At 38.0% G+C, this 14,733-nt stretch overlaps 1 protein-coding gene across 10 annotated transcripts in view; it reads right to left on the reverse strand.

Moving 5' to 3' along the window:
* TRPS1 (transcriptional repressor GATA binding 1) overlaps positions 1 to 14,733 on the reverse strand; it is a 218,447-nt gene that overhangs the window by 37,080 nt on the left and 166,634 nt on the right. The gene's annotated exons all lie outside the window — the stretch shown is intronic.

The following is a 14,733-nucleotide window of genomic DNA, read 5'->3' on the forward strand; positions in this document are numbered from 1 at the left end:
GATGTACAGTACCTAGGGCAAACACATTTGAAGATATTTTACTTTCCACTTTCCATTATCTTACTGATCTATAAAAAGTCAAATAATATCACGGTCTAACCTTTTGAATTTTCATTTGTGCTCTGTCCTTTCTTGGTAAATTTGTTTGTCTTCTGAGTTTTTTAACGTTATTGGCTTTTACACAAAATTTGCTCCACTGTGTAGAAGTTGTTTTGACATATTTAATTCCACAAGAGAATTCTAACCACTGGTTCTTTCATCAGCATTTATAATGCTGCCATAATACTGTTCTCAATTACTTTTACTTTCATGGCAGTTCTATTAATACAATTTTCTTAAAACAACATGATAAACTGATTATCTCTTGCTATCTACAAATAATCAGAGGATACTGAAGACTCTCTTCATGCTCTTCAATTTGGCTGTGTTTTAATCTTAAAACTGGGTAATACCAAGAAAATTGCATATTATTTGGTATTTTCATTTTCATGTTTTTTAATGCTTATTCTCAATCTGAAAATTTGTTCTTTCTGAACAATGTAACCATCCTATGGAAATAGTCTTTCACTTCTCTCAGAGATGCTGAAATCTCATCACACTTTTTTTCTTCCCATCGTCTGGCACCAATGACTTTAAGCTGTCAGTTATTCACTAAGCCCAATTGCATTTGTCTATAGACCCTACTCAGACTGTGAGCACAACTCTGCTAGCTGCAATCATTTAGTAATTCATCTTTTGCAGGTTATTGTGTTAGCCCTGCCAGTTGTCACAATTATTGTTAGGTTCATTTCAGGATTTAATGAGTGAATTTTTGGACACTGGGGAATGCACTGAACCTACAAACCGTTGCTTTTTATCAAGTAGTTATTACTTGTCTGTATAAATGCTGTACAAGTTTATTATTTAAGCATTTTTCAGCTGAACTAATAAACTTCAAATGTCATACCAGCTGAATACTGGATATGTTTTTCTTTTTTTTTTTTTTTTAAAAAACCCCACCTATTAAGATATTTAATTCCCTGAAAAAAGAGCTGTTTGCATAGCAACTCTACTGATACACGTCAAGAATATTAAAGTCAGTGACTTGTTCCTATGTTTCCACAGATACGTAAGTAGAAACCAATTTTTTGTAAAGTATAAAAATCTCTGGTTACTAAATCATAAGGACACTAAATACAGTTGGTGCCTTCAAAGTCTGAACATTGGCCCTTCCCAGATCCCTAACGAAAATGTGATGTATTTCCACACTTAAGAATGTCTACATGCAAAACCTGACTCTGGAAACAGCTTGTCTCAGCAGTAGGATAGTGCCTCCTTAGGGATTTTCCTTTCCTTTCTTCACATTAAAATTTCCTCACCAGTAAGAGCTGGGTGCCACGATGGGTGCTATTAGGACTCACAGCGTTTTACTATGTTATTGCAGTAGATGTTGCAGAAAGATGTACAGAATAGATTTAATGTCTTGCTATCCAAAACTACAAAATTCTGTTCTGATATAGCAGAGCAGCAGGAGACAGATTGTTTGCTTGAGTAAAATACCAATAGGTCCTACAAGAGTTTGAAAATCACATTTAATTGATGCTTGGAGACTCTTAAATAACACAGTGATGAATATAAGAAAATTGACTGGACTAGACCCAGATAAGCAGAATGAACATTTAATTTGGAAAGAAAGTTCATCCTTTTATTTTCTGTATCTATGATTACAATGTTGGTGAATTTATAGCGGTCCATCTCAGATGAATAATTCTGGGAAATTGCATTCTGCCAATTATTTTGCATGTCACTTTAGGGGAGAGTTGTTACAGGGTTGCAGCCAACTCAGCTGTTTATTTCCTTTGAGAGGTAAGGAGAAAAGCATGAAGAAAAAGACAGTGAAGAGAAAAAGAGGAACATGTTGGCATCATGGTGACCTCTTGGTTCGATCGATTCAGCAGCAGCCAACAGCAATATCCTTCCATCCGGGCTGCAGGAGGGCCCTGCCTCTCTCTGCTTGGTGTTACGGAGATGCCCAAACGTTACGCCAAAGCAGCTCATACAAACACCTACCCACAAAGGCACCCACAGTCCATCTCCGCAGCTGGAATATCAATGCCAACACCTGTTCTCCTAGCTTGGCAGTCAGAAAAATGTGCTAGTTCAATGCACGCTAGCCACACTTCCCGGAGTCCTCTATCAACGTTGTCACTCTTTCGTTATCACTGATGCTTACACTTCTCTAATTCTTGTTTTTAAAACAGCTAAGCAATTGTGTATTGCAGAGGGCATTTTACACAAGCAGCTGAATTCCAAAAGCCCATTTCACCCCATATACTATCATGTAGGTAAAACTTAAAGTAATGGCTTAGATGCTAGGCTTGCCTGCTGCATGGACCGCACATCTCTCTGGGGTCCCTCTGCAGCTTAGGATTGTTTTGCAGACACAAACACCAGGATTTTTGATCAATAGTGTTAGTCATTAAATGAAACGTATGTAACAAACATCCTGTCATAACAGAAATGTCAGGTTTCAGCTAGTCCGGGGCTTGGGTTGTAAGGTAAGCCACTTTGTTGCAAGGGAAACAAATTAGAACAACATTTGGTGCTCACTGCTTTTGTTCAAAGAAATAATAGAATTTTGCAGCAATTCCTACCAACAAAGACAAAAATCTCAGTCTGAAGCTGGAATGAAATGGCTTCAGCTAACTTTCCAAACAACATGAGGAAGGTTAAACCATCCAGGGCACTTGGAAAATTATCTTCTGCCTGCAACCTCAACCTTTCAGCACAAACTCAAAGGAAAATTCAAGACAGGCACCAAGAAACAATCTCTTTCATCACCTGAATCCCATTCATTTTGATCCATATGCTCTGTGGTTTTCATTGCCTGAAAACACCCGTTCTGAAAGATCTACAAGGAGACAGAGACAACTGCAATGTTATTGTTCTCCTAAATGTTAGCCTCAGAATAAGAAGAGAGAAAATGGAGCCAGAGACAAAGAGAAATGATATCACCAATTTCTTCTATGTCTAAGGCCCAGGAAAAGCATTGTATAAACTTTTCTAATTAACGAAGGTGAGCAGTTAAAAATAAAATAGGCAAATAAATCAATAAGAAACTGAAGCTGGATAGGGGAATCTGAATATATGAGGTGACAGAAATAATTATATTGCACCATACAGCTTAAATATAACAAATATTTAAATAGTTTTCAAAAGCAAAAAAAAAAAAAAAGATTGGTTACACCTAATGCAATTGCAAAAGATGAGATTACTTTGATATACTTCTTAATTGTTTTGTATTTTACAATCTACTCAAGTTGTCTAAAGAGAGTAGGAAACATTTTGAACATAAAAAATGAGTGATAAACACTTTAGACAGGTTGCTGTTTTCAGGTGTTCCTCCAGGAGGTTTTTTTCTCCCTTTTTTTCAGCATTGCCAATTAGAAATGAATGCAACACAAAATCCACTCTGCAATTCCAAGTCTTTTGAAAACTGACATTTCAATGTGAAAAGAATAAATGCTGTTGCCGTTACATCAATGCCTCTGCACAAATTTTTCCCACCATTATCTTGAAAGCTTTAAATGACGGTCTTTGGGAAAAGAGAGATGAAAGGTATTTTTACATGCAGCAAATGGATGGGATTTTAAACCCTAATATACAAGCCGTATGTTATAAATATTGTGGGCTACAACAAGCATCCAGAGCTTCCCAGCATATCTACATACGGTGCTTGTTGTTCTACTCCTTTGAGTTTAGGAGCCTCTGAAGAATCAGATAAAATATAAGAGGAGAGGAGGCCATTCCCCTGCCCTTTGGCATCCTGCAGCCGTGCAAAGGGCAGAGCAGCCAAGCTCTGCTATATATTACTCTGAAAATATCCCACAAACAGTACAGAAGGCCTGTATTTTGGTCAAATCTACTCTAGATACATACATGCAAGTACAGAATTAGACCAGTGGAAATTAACTAAAGAGTTACAGATGGCCCTGTATATAAAGCAGCACAATATAAGAGAGACCATCTGGAAATATGCTTTGTCCTTAACCATTTTTTTTAACTTCTTTCTACTTTCCTTTTCTAGTTGCAATTTTTCATTGTGAAATGAAAATGTGCTTGTTCTGGTTTCCAAAAAAAAAAAAAAAAAGGAGGATTTGAGCAATACACCTGCCAAGTCAGGAATCTGAAGCAGAGGTGAGGGCTAAATTTTGAGGAAGTCAGTGTTTTAAGCAACAAAAAAAGGTGGTACGCATAAGATGATACTTGGTAAGCATTTCAGGGAAGCAGCGAGACTGAACCGCTTATGACTTTCTTTGGATTATTGCAAAAAATACATATTAAGTAAAGAATTGCTCAGCAAACAAGCAGATACTCTATGAGTGTCACGCATCCCATTGAAATGAATAGAATTATTTTTGTTGTCTTCAGAGAGACTAATATTTCAAGGTAAGCGTTAACCTAGCATGCTGGCATGCACCTCACCTTACTACAATCCTACTACACTTTTACTAGCAGATTCAGCAGAGAAATTGTGGGATCAAGCTCAAATACTGAAACACCTTTATCCTACCTACCACGCTAACAGCACAATAGTACCTGTTCAACTAACAGCGAAGACAGAGTGGGGTAAAAATCGGGTAATGGCCAATTAAGAATTACTCACATGCTAGATAAACAGAAATTTCTGATCCCAAGACTGTCAGCCCCAAGGTGCCCTTCTTCAAGTGCCACGTTAGCTGATTTCAAACACGTCTTCACGAATTTAAGGGACTTCACTTGTATGATATTTTAAACTAACAGTAAAACTATTTAATTAGATTTCGCTTTTAGAGGCATGCCCTGTGATGAAATGTTACAGCAACTTTTTCCTATCCTGAAGTAGGGGGAGTAAGTCCCTTCAGCATAAATATCCCATTAGCAACACTGTATGTGGTGTGTTTTAGATTATATTTCCAGGCTAGCATGTTATGGCCCTGGACAAATAAAACCAAAATAAATTATATCCATCTTTCTATAAATTCCATTATAGCTTAATTGTAAGAATTTTTCTTTTCTTTTCTTCTTTTTTTCTCAATTTGGCATTTTTAAATATCCAAATTGGTTGCATGTGCTCACTGCCTTCTCCTCCGCCAGGCGCCCCCTCTCTGAGCTGACGGAGGCTGGCAAGCTGTCGTTTTGATAGAAGAAAAGGGGAGCAACTCAGAGGGCTCTCCATTTTCTCAGGGTTGGTACCTGCAGCTCACAATCAACAGTATCATGTATGTAATGCCAAAATTATATACGGCATATTTCTTATGTCCTTCTGCCTTGTGCTTGTTTCCACATTTATCCACCACAACGTAACACGCAGCTAGGCTACGGCGTGCTCTTCTGTATCCACAAACATATATATTTTCTTCTCACGCAGGACAAACAGCGCAGTGTTAACAGCATTATTTGTTGGTTTTGGTGAGCCACGCACACCACTAGTGTGTCAGGTCAAGTGTTCTGTAACCTGCTTATCAGCAGTTACCACCACGTTCGGTTTAAGAGAACAATTCAAAAATGGTTTTGATTGATTGCAACAACCTGGCAGTATAATTGCACTCAAGCCATTAGGAATCCAATTGAACCCTGATCGAGCACTTCATTACTCCTGCTCTTTTCACAAGGGCACACCATCCCAAGTAATATTTTATATGTTATAAAAGGTTAGGTTTGAAAAATTAGCATTACAAATGTCACATTTACTTCCAGCTGGAAATGTGCAACAATCTGTGACAATACTGAATAAAATGTTGAAACATGTTTTCCTTTTGTTTTACTTTACTCATTTTTGTAATACAACACTGGTTACTGGAAAATGCCTTACAGCTTTATTCAAAACACATGTTCAAAGATCTGAATGAAAAAAGCTTTGACTCTCTCTGGAACATCTAACCGATATATCATTTGTATGCTTTAAATTTTTTTCTTACTGTCAAGAACACTTTTATGTCTTTAAGATTTATTTAAACTAGTTTATTATATAATGAAGCTTGTCAGATCATAAGAACAAAGTCAAACAATATGCTCTATATCAAAGTATAACATTTAACATATAGATTTAAGCATACATATCAAGTACAATGCAATCAAGCAGAGTTTAATCTGAAAATGCAAATGGTTCAGATTATTAAAGCCACATCTGTCCTTTGAAGCATAATTTAGGCTGTTTATCAAAAACCTATGTGTAATTATATTACTCCCTCCCACCAAACATATTTTAGCCATGGATTTCTTAGTTTGAAAACCTTTAGGTTTAACCCCAGGGCCAAAATTTCACAGCCTAAACCACTAAGTAAAATATAAACACAAATATAAAGTTGAAAATGTATATAATCACTTCTAAGCTAGAATCTATTATGTTAGGACAGTCATTTTGACTACATTAACCTAACGGTAATAACAGACTTGCATAAACTACCAAGTATTAAAACTGAGTTTTCGCATTTCTTTTTATGTGTTTGTAAATATACACTGCTTCATCAAATCCTGCTACTGGGCATAAGCCCATGTGAAGTAACACAAAAGTGCGACTCGGATGTCTTCTGCTTTGAACGACAGTATCAATTTTAAACACACATTCTCTATTGCTCAAGAGTGGTAGACACGTAAAATTTACAATACATTTTTCCTGTCAAAAAAAAAAAATAATAAAGCTACCTATTAGTGTGCTTCCATTAAGAGGGTAGAGAATGCACAATTCGTGTTAAAATACTGCTTCAAAGATTTGACTCATTTGGAAATTAAAACGTTTCTTGTACTGATCAAGTCAAATGTAAATTCTTGAAAAGATCAACAAGAGATTTTTCTCCACTGTAAATAGCACATAATTGCAGATTTAAATTCCAAATTATAAATAAAGCCTGCCATGCAAGTGATCCATTTATGCTGTCTTAAAAGCATGGGAAAAGCTTATCAATGGGGATCTATACTGCTATGTCACTACGCACTGATCTAGCAACTGTGTGTAGAGCAGCAATAGTTCTCATTACATGCAAAACCACAAGTAAAACATTTGTGCTTTAAGACACATTAAAAATGCCTTCTTCTGCACAAAAGAAGGAGTTTTTATGAGTTCCTGGAAATTTGAGTGTTATATTTAGTTCTTGTGAGTCTAGTAAAAAGCAACAAGCTACACAGTTGATTTTCATTAAAACAAGAGTTTTAAAAGTTAAAATATTACAGTGGATACACAGAGAGAAAACATCAACATCTTTAATGTCCTGCATTCAGAAAGTCCCAGGCCACACACGAAAATGTTTGTTTCCTCTCATTACTCAGACGCGCGACTGTCAGTTTGGGTGAAAAGAGAGATTCGTCAGTGCTCTGTGGATTTCGGGGATCCAGGTTCATAATGGCAACTTATCAGTATCAATGGCAATACATCAAATATCTAACGGGTACACAAATGTGTAACAGAGCAAAGGTGTTAATTTAATTATGACCTGCCCCCTCTCCCCTGCCCTATACGAAGAAGTACCATTGCCTACTACGAAGTGCTGACCTGGAAAGATGAGGATACGGTTGGGCAGGATGGGACGGCAGGGCGATGCCCCTCCTCCCTCCAGCAACATTTCTACTTTCATTTAGGGAGAAAGAAGAGTTTGGAAGAGGAAGCAAAGCAGCACTAAAAAAGCATTACTTCATCACGTCGTTTGCTTGGCTGTTTTCAAATATATATATAGCTCCACTAAGCAAATGGAGTAACTTCTAAAACAGACAGTGATAGTTATTCTTTTTCACAACACAGACATTGTTTGACGGAAGTTACACACCACGGGTGGCTTGTTAGATAAATAATAGAAAAACAAGTACTGTATTACAGTGTCTATTTATAGAACTATTTTGGGATGCCGAAAGGAACCACGAAGATTTTAGGCTTTTTTACAATACTGTAACACATTAAAAAAAAAGCAACTGGCCAAAATTATCCCAACTAAAATAATACACGTTCCAGATAAGCAAAATAGAAGAGCATAACAAGTGCTACAGTCAGCCACCCACAGTTTTCAGGCCTACAGCCTTCGTGTGGGTTACTGAAAGCTAGGCAGGGTTCACAGCAGGCTCACGAGGTTAACAAATCAGGCTCTGGTGGGCCAAGAAAGATCCCAGAGACAACATCTTTTTAAACGTTTATATCAGTTACATTATAATAAACTGTTCCACATGAGGATAATATATGTTACCCCGGTGACAGACACATGGACAAGCATTTTGCTAGAGTAAACAATGTTAGGACAAAGGGAGTTTGAGTTTGGTGGAGGAGGACAGAAAGATTAATGTTATAATCCCACCTCAGGATTTCCTTGATTTTGTAGGCTTAGGTCTCAGTCTGAATGTCTTTTAACACTTTTTATATATAAGATTCTTGCTTTTTCATTCAAGTCAAATAAGCATTTGCATGTCAAAATGTAACCAGAGGCACTTACATCCACTGTAACGTAACTGTGAATGTAAAAATGAAGCATTTGGTCCAGATCCAAAGAAGGTCTTAGGCATGTAAAATAGGATTTAGGATGTCCTGAGGTGCCTAAATCCAAAACTGTGAACCACATAACCCCTGCTTAGCAGCCATTTAACCTTAAAAATAGCCCTATTTTGGACCTGGAAGTTCCCTAGCTGCCTGAAGTTTTCCATCTTGTCATTAGCAGAACTACCTGTCCTTCAAGCGCTAAATGTCTTTCTCCTGTATAAGCTCAGCAGGAACCTGGAAAGCAGGCAAATCATACTGGAAATGTCTCCTGAAAAGACTAAGGGCAGAAAAGTTTCACAGCAGCTGGGACCACATCCACTTGGAGGCACCTCCCTTTCCTGTCACTTAGCTCTTACAACACTTGCAGAATAAATAGGAGAGTGGGATTCTAGATCTCCATCCACAGTCAAGCTTGCTTGAAGCAAAGGCTGTTTTTCATTAATGAATGCAAGAATGAAAGGGCAGAAGCAGCAAGAAGGAGCCTGATTCTGGAGCTCAACATCTGGCTCACGAGTGCCAGTTCTTGGGCTTTGCTCTTAGAGAGACTTCTGTTCAACAACTGTTATGACTGACCATGTTCAACAAAAATTCTCATTCTTGTTTCCCGAATGCCCGATTGCACTCTTCTTTTTGCGCCGGTGACATTAAAGAAGTTATTAAAAAAACCCGGCTCCCCTGACTACTCTTTGGGGATTTCACTTCTCCATTTTAATAAACCCCCTTTGAGCAGAGCCTTCTGATGTCTCCTTTTGAGCCAGAAAGTGTCATCTTTTAATTACTCATAGTAATTCCAGGAGAAAATCTATAACACACTTCAAATGACTTCTTGCACCCCAAATCAACTATAAGATCAATAATTTAGAAGGCAATGCTTTTCATCTTGCCCGCAGGTAAGCACATGCACACTTAGTAGTTCAGCAAGTCCTTTCCTCTGCCGACAAGGAACTCACCTTCACCTCCAGAACAGAGGAAGGTTATTAAAACACTGGAAAACTAGGCACAAGCAGAATCCAGAAACAGACACTCAAAGTAGCTCTTGGATAAAAAGAGGCTTCCTTCTACAGAAATTCCCAGATCCTACATATCCTTCTTAGACTTTTAAAGAAAAGAACTTCAATAACTTAAGTTTACTAAGATGACACATAAATAAATGGTAGCTTCTACCACAAAGTAAGAATAAAAAATTAATGATGTTATTTGTCTGGTCTCATCAATTATGGTCAGGCATAAATTGAGGACAGAAATGAGAAGCTGGTTTATAACAAGCAGATTTCTGGAACAGTCTTTCAGTGAGAATAACCAAAACAAAATTTAAGTTCTAAGTATTTTAAAATGCAACCTGATCTACTTACTAAGAGGACAATGTGATGCCCTGTGATAGTGAGGGACTGAACCTGAGGATGCAGGAGATCTCTTCCAGCCATGTGTTGGTCCTGTTACTGGTCCAAACAAATAAGATGCACATAAAAGTTGCCCTCCTCTTCCCCAAGGAACACCTAACTTGATTGTGATTTTGCTGTGGACGTTAGACTTTCTGCAAAATCGTCAGCAGCCTAATTACTGGGAAAGGTTAACATAAATAGTAAGCTGAACTAGAGATGCAGTTATACTATGACACCGCACCTGGCTTCCTGCTAAAATATATGGACTTATGCTGAAGAAGCCTATATGGGAAACCCATAGTCCTGCTAAGACAGAAAATTAACTGAAAAGCCAGAATGGATAAAAATTTAATTGTCAAGATGAGCCAGTCTGCAGTGGCCCAAGTTTCTCACTTGCAGTTGCATAACAGGCTTTTTGGGCTGCAGTATTCTTGGCAGCCTGAGCAAGAACAGAGACTCTTCAAGTTACACAACTAAAACGTCATTAGTGGTTTCTGAAGAGTGCGCCCAGAGCTGCCCAAGTAAGTTAGCATTATCCTAAAACATAAGCTGCTAGTTACAATCTTCCCTGTTGTGTACATGAGCCCTAATCGTATCGCTGCTTCTCGTCCAAGGAATACAGCGAGCTGCGGGAGTGCCGCCTTCCTCTCCGAGGCACAAGCCCATAAACAGCCCCGTGCGCCTGCTCTCCCCGCTGAACTGCTTACACCTTTTGAGAGCCGAAGGCCTGAAAAAAACATTAGGCACTCATTTTTATCTTTCATTTTTAGCTAAGTCAAGGGCCTTTTTCAGAATGTATTCTGACATCACTTAGACTAGATCAAATTGGGAGCTGAGTCAGTTATTCTTCCTTTCGACTGAGCAACTTACTCTCCTTTTTTGACTTGTGAGGGGCAAAACTCTGATTTCTTTTAGTCCTCTAACTTTAAGATCAGACCTTTGGTTTCCTTATTGTATTTACTTTCTCATTTGCTGCTTCCTCTCTTTTGCTGTACTGATCGGCTTCCATCATACTCGTTTGTCCTAAGACAACAGACTTAGCCACACACCTTAAAACATCCTAGAACCATTTATTCAAATACCCACTCAGATTTTATTAACAGTACTGTCAAGCAGTGATTCACTGTGCAAGAAGATGCTGTTGTCTAAAGTACTCTGCTAGCACCGAGTATGAGCAACTATAAACTGATATTCGCAATCCTGTTTCTTCACTATTACTAAGTACGTAAAATCTTTTTTTCTTTTTTAATACAGCATCACTCTTTTCCCAGTCTGCAATAGGATACATAGGAGGTATAATACCTCCTAATGGTCAGTTACAAGCCAGTTAAAAAAAAAAAATCAATTGCTGTATGAACTACAACATTAGGCAGAGTCCCCAGCTGAACTGGAACTCTGTTCTTTTGGGTACTCTCCAAAAAACACCACAAAACTGAATTAAAAGTCTTAAAAAATCTTCTTTGGTCACCTCTTTTTTTTTTTTTCTTCTTCTTCTTTTTTAGCTGCAGCAGCTCATCCCTAGAGAGGAGTTACATGATATATGAGATCAAAATACCAAATTATTTTTAACAATGCAAAATTTCAAACCTCATCTTGACTTTTCTCAGAAAGTCCTTCTCTTAACAGGGCCTTTGTCTAGGCATGTGCCCTTCAAAGCATCTAAGGGTCTTAATAGCCTGAGGACAGGATTTTTTCTATTGACTTTAATCATGGTTGTACAGTATCAAAGAAAAACAGAAGGTGTCTAAGCTATGAAGAATACAGAGATGACAAGTGAAGTTAAACATATAGCACTGGTACGAGCATCTGTGAGATGTCTCACATTCTTACTGCCAGCACATGAGCTCACTTTCGGACTTGTCTCCTCGGTGGAGATGGCTGCATTGTTTGAATTCACCCTTAGTTGGGAGTTAAGGCTACCCTTTCCCACTCTTCTGGAAATTAATAACTTAGAAATATTCCAAAAACATCAAGGACTGTTTTGATCAAGTAGCCAGGCTTTTTCAAAAGCCAACTTTGAAGCGTCTGGTCTCACAGAACCATTTTCAGGCAAGAAGTGGTTCCCACATCAGGAAAGCCAGCCCCTTTTAAGTGCCTCAGGGAAGGCACCCCAAACTGAAGGCACTCAAAATGCCAAGATTTAATATTCACTTTAATTACTTATTTATTTTTAAAATCCTTTTCTTGTTTTGTTTTGTTTTGTTTCCCTTCAGATTGCTTGGTCAGAAACACCCTGGCAAATCAAATGGTTTCTATTACTTCTCTCTTGTCACATCACTAAAAATTCACATTCTAGCAAGCGCGTGCGTAAGGCATTTCACTTTGACGTTTGTGGCTTCTGAAATCACTGACACAAGGGAAAACATTTTCACTTAAAGTAGTCAAAATGATAACTGACCTTTCACTCATGCTGACCAAATGTATTATGTGCCACTCAATCACTGCTATCTATCATTCTTAATTAGCATCTACACAATAAAATAGCTCAGTTCAGAAGTGTATTAATTACTGCTTTATGACTCTGCTTCCTATTATCCTGGCTGTACAGCTTCAACCATAAAAAGCCTGGCATTTTCCAGCACAAAGGGGCAGTATATGTTATGTGTGATTCATGAAAGTTTCATTAATATTTAAGTTCCTGTGGTTTAGAGGAGCAGAAGGGAATAAGCTGTTTGTTCTTACTTTACGCCCAGAGGATTTAGTTCAATTTTCAGCACAGTACAAATCACAGAGTGTGATAGGGCAGAAAATCTGCTCTCTATATATCCTTCCATTCACATTGGGAGCCACAGATCAAAATAAAAACAAGAAAAATATTTGAATTCAGGAATCTCTCTTCAAAATTCAATGTACTGATATAGACATCTAATGGAGGATAAGGCCAAGAAAAGGTCCCTCCTGTGAATCAACAGGGCAATCATATACTGTATTCTTTGTATTTAAACTAATGGTTAAATTAATGGTACTTTTTTTCTTTTTTAAATGATGCTACAGTTCAAAGAACAGAGTGATAATAAAGCAGCATTTGCTAAAATATCTGTTGTGATATGTCAGTTAAGACTGTGTATCTATCTCGCACCAAAGTTTAGAAATATAACCTGTCTGAAGGACCTGGCTGCGGGATGAAACTAGAAATAAGGATTCATTTAAACTTTTATTTCAGACACCTGTCTGGGGCAAAGTGCATGACTACAACTCAAAGGAAAACCAAAAACTGCAGAAAAAGGAAATGCTGAGAGATTAAAAAAAAAGAAAACAACTCATGCAGCAGCAACACAATTTGCAAGAAAATTCCTAAACAGAAAATACAAGGCGTTTGTCCTGTACACATTATTAATATACACATTAAGCTTTCTAACTTTAAACTACAGGATTTCAGTGCCTTGGAACGGACCCAACTCAGACCCGCCGTGCAGACCTCCTCCGCGGACGGCGCTGCGCTGTGCCCCGGGCCTCAGCTCCCCGGAGGCGCCTGCCGACCCCAATCGGCGTGCTGAGCCGTGACCGAGTGCAGAATACGCAAGGGAGGCTCGTGCTGCCCACACCGGAGCAGGATATGGCTGTATGTTTTCAGTCAGCAGAGAAGGCATCAACTACCTTTGCCAGCTGTCTACTTGCTCCGTTTTTCCAAAGGACTCCTCTTTATTAGAGGAGGTATCATGATTTACCCAGTGCATATCAACAGTCTAACCAAAGGATTTGATTCTGCAAGGATTTAAGTTTGGCTTCATGAATAGGCAGTAGGCTTACTGAAGAGAGAGTAAAGTTTCAGATACAGGAAGACGATGCCTTTGATTGTGAAGTTAAGTCAATTATAATAGAAGTGGATGCCATTTATGCTAGGTCAGCATTATTTTTGCCATTAACTCACCAAGCACCAATGAAAGCATCAGTCTGTTAATATGTTATAGGATAAGATTCAGCAGGTTTATAGCCATGAAAACTCAGGCTAGCACTATCAAACAGTAGGCTATGCAAGGAATCAGGAGCCTCCTACCTCCTGAGACAATAAATCACAAAACAAAATGAAATCGGCTCCACTTGTCCTGCAGCTTGGAAGGAGAAAAGAAACTGAGTGATATACTGAAATGCATTTTAGTGAGACTAAGATTTCCTTGTTCATTTTCAGAATTATCATAGATTCACAGAATTTATGGTTGGAAAGGACATTTTAGATATCACAGGCCATTAAATTTCAGCTGATACTCTTGGACTGAATCCAGTAATTTGCATTTTGCTACCTTTTTTTTTTTTGTTGGGCTAAAACATTCTTCTCAAAGACATCCAATCTTGATTTTGATAAACCAAGAGACCTCCCTGGCAGTTTCTCCCTGTGTTTAAACACCCTCCTTTTTAAAAACGTGTATATCTAATCTCTAATCCGAATTTATCAGACTTCAGCTTCTAGACACTGGTTCCCTCTTGCTTTTCTTACTTGGAAAAAAGAGTCTTATTAGCACTTCACATTTTCTCTTCAGGAGGATCCTATATATGGTAATAAAATCATCTCAGAAGTTTTCTATTTTCTATGAGCTAGAAGGGCTGAACTATACATTATCCACCAAATGGGCTTTCCCCAGCTTTCAAATAATTATTAGCACTGAATTCTGCATCTTCTCCATTTAGATTCCATTTAATATGCTCTTACTATATCCTGTAGTCCAGGACTGACTTCACTCTTGCTGTAAACACAAAATTATCTCCCTTCTCACAACTACCTTATTTATATAACCAAGGGTTTAATTAACTGGGCTTTTTCCTCATCACGTCAGTGACAGCTAATGCTAAATTGTTTACCAATCTTGTCTAACTCTTTTACAGATCTGTTTCCATTTGGGTCCTAGTTTCCCATTCTGAAAGTATCACCTGCAT

The sequence above is a fragment of the Dromaius novaehollandiae genome, chromosome 2 (genome assembly GCF_036370855.1).
Source record: "Dromaius novaehollandiae isolate bDroNov1 chromosome 2, bDroNov1.hap1, whole genome shotgun sequence".
Lineage (NCBI taxonomy): Eukaryota > Metazoa > Chordata > Aves > Casuariiformes > Dromaiidae > Dromaius > Dromaius novaehollandiae.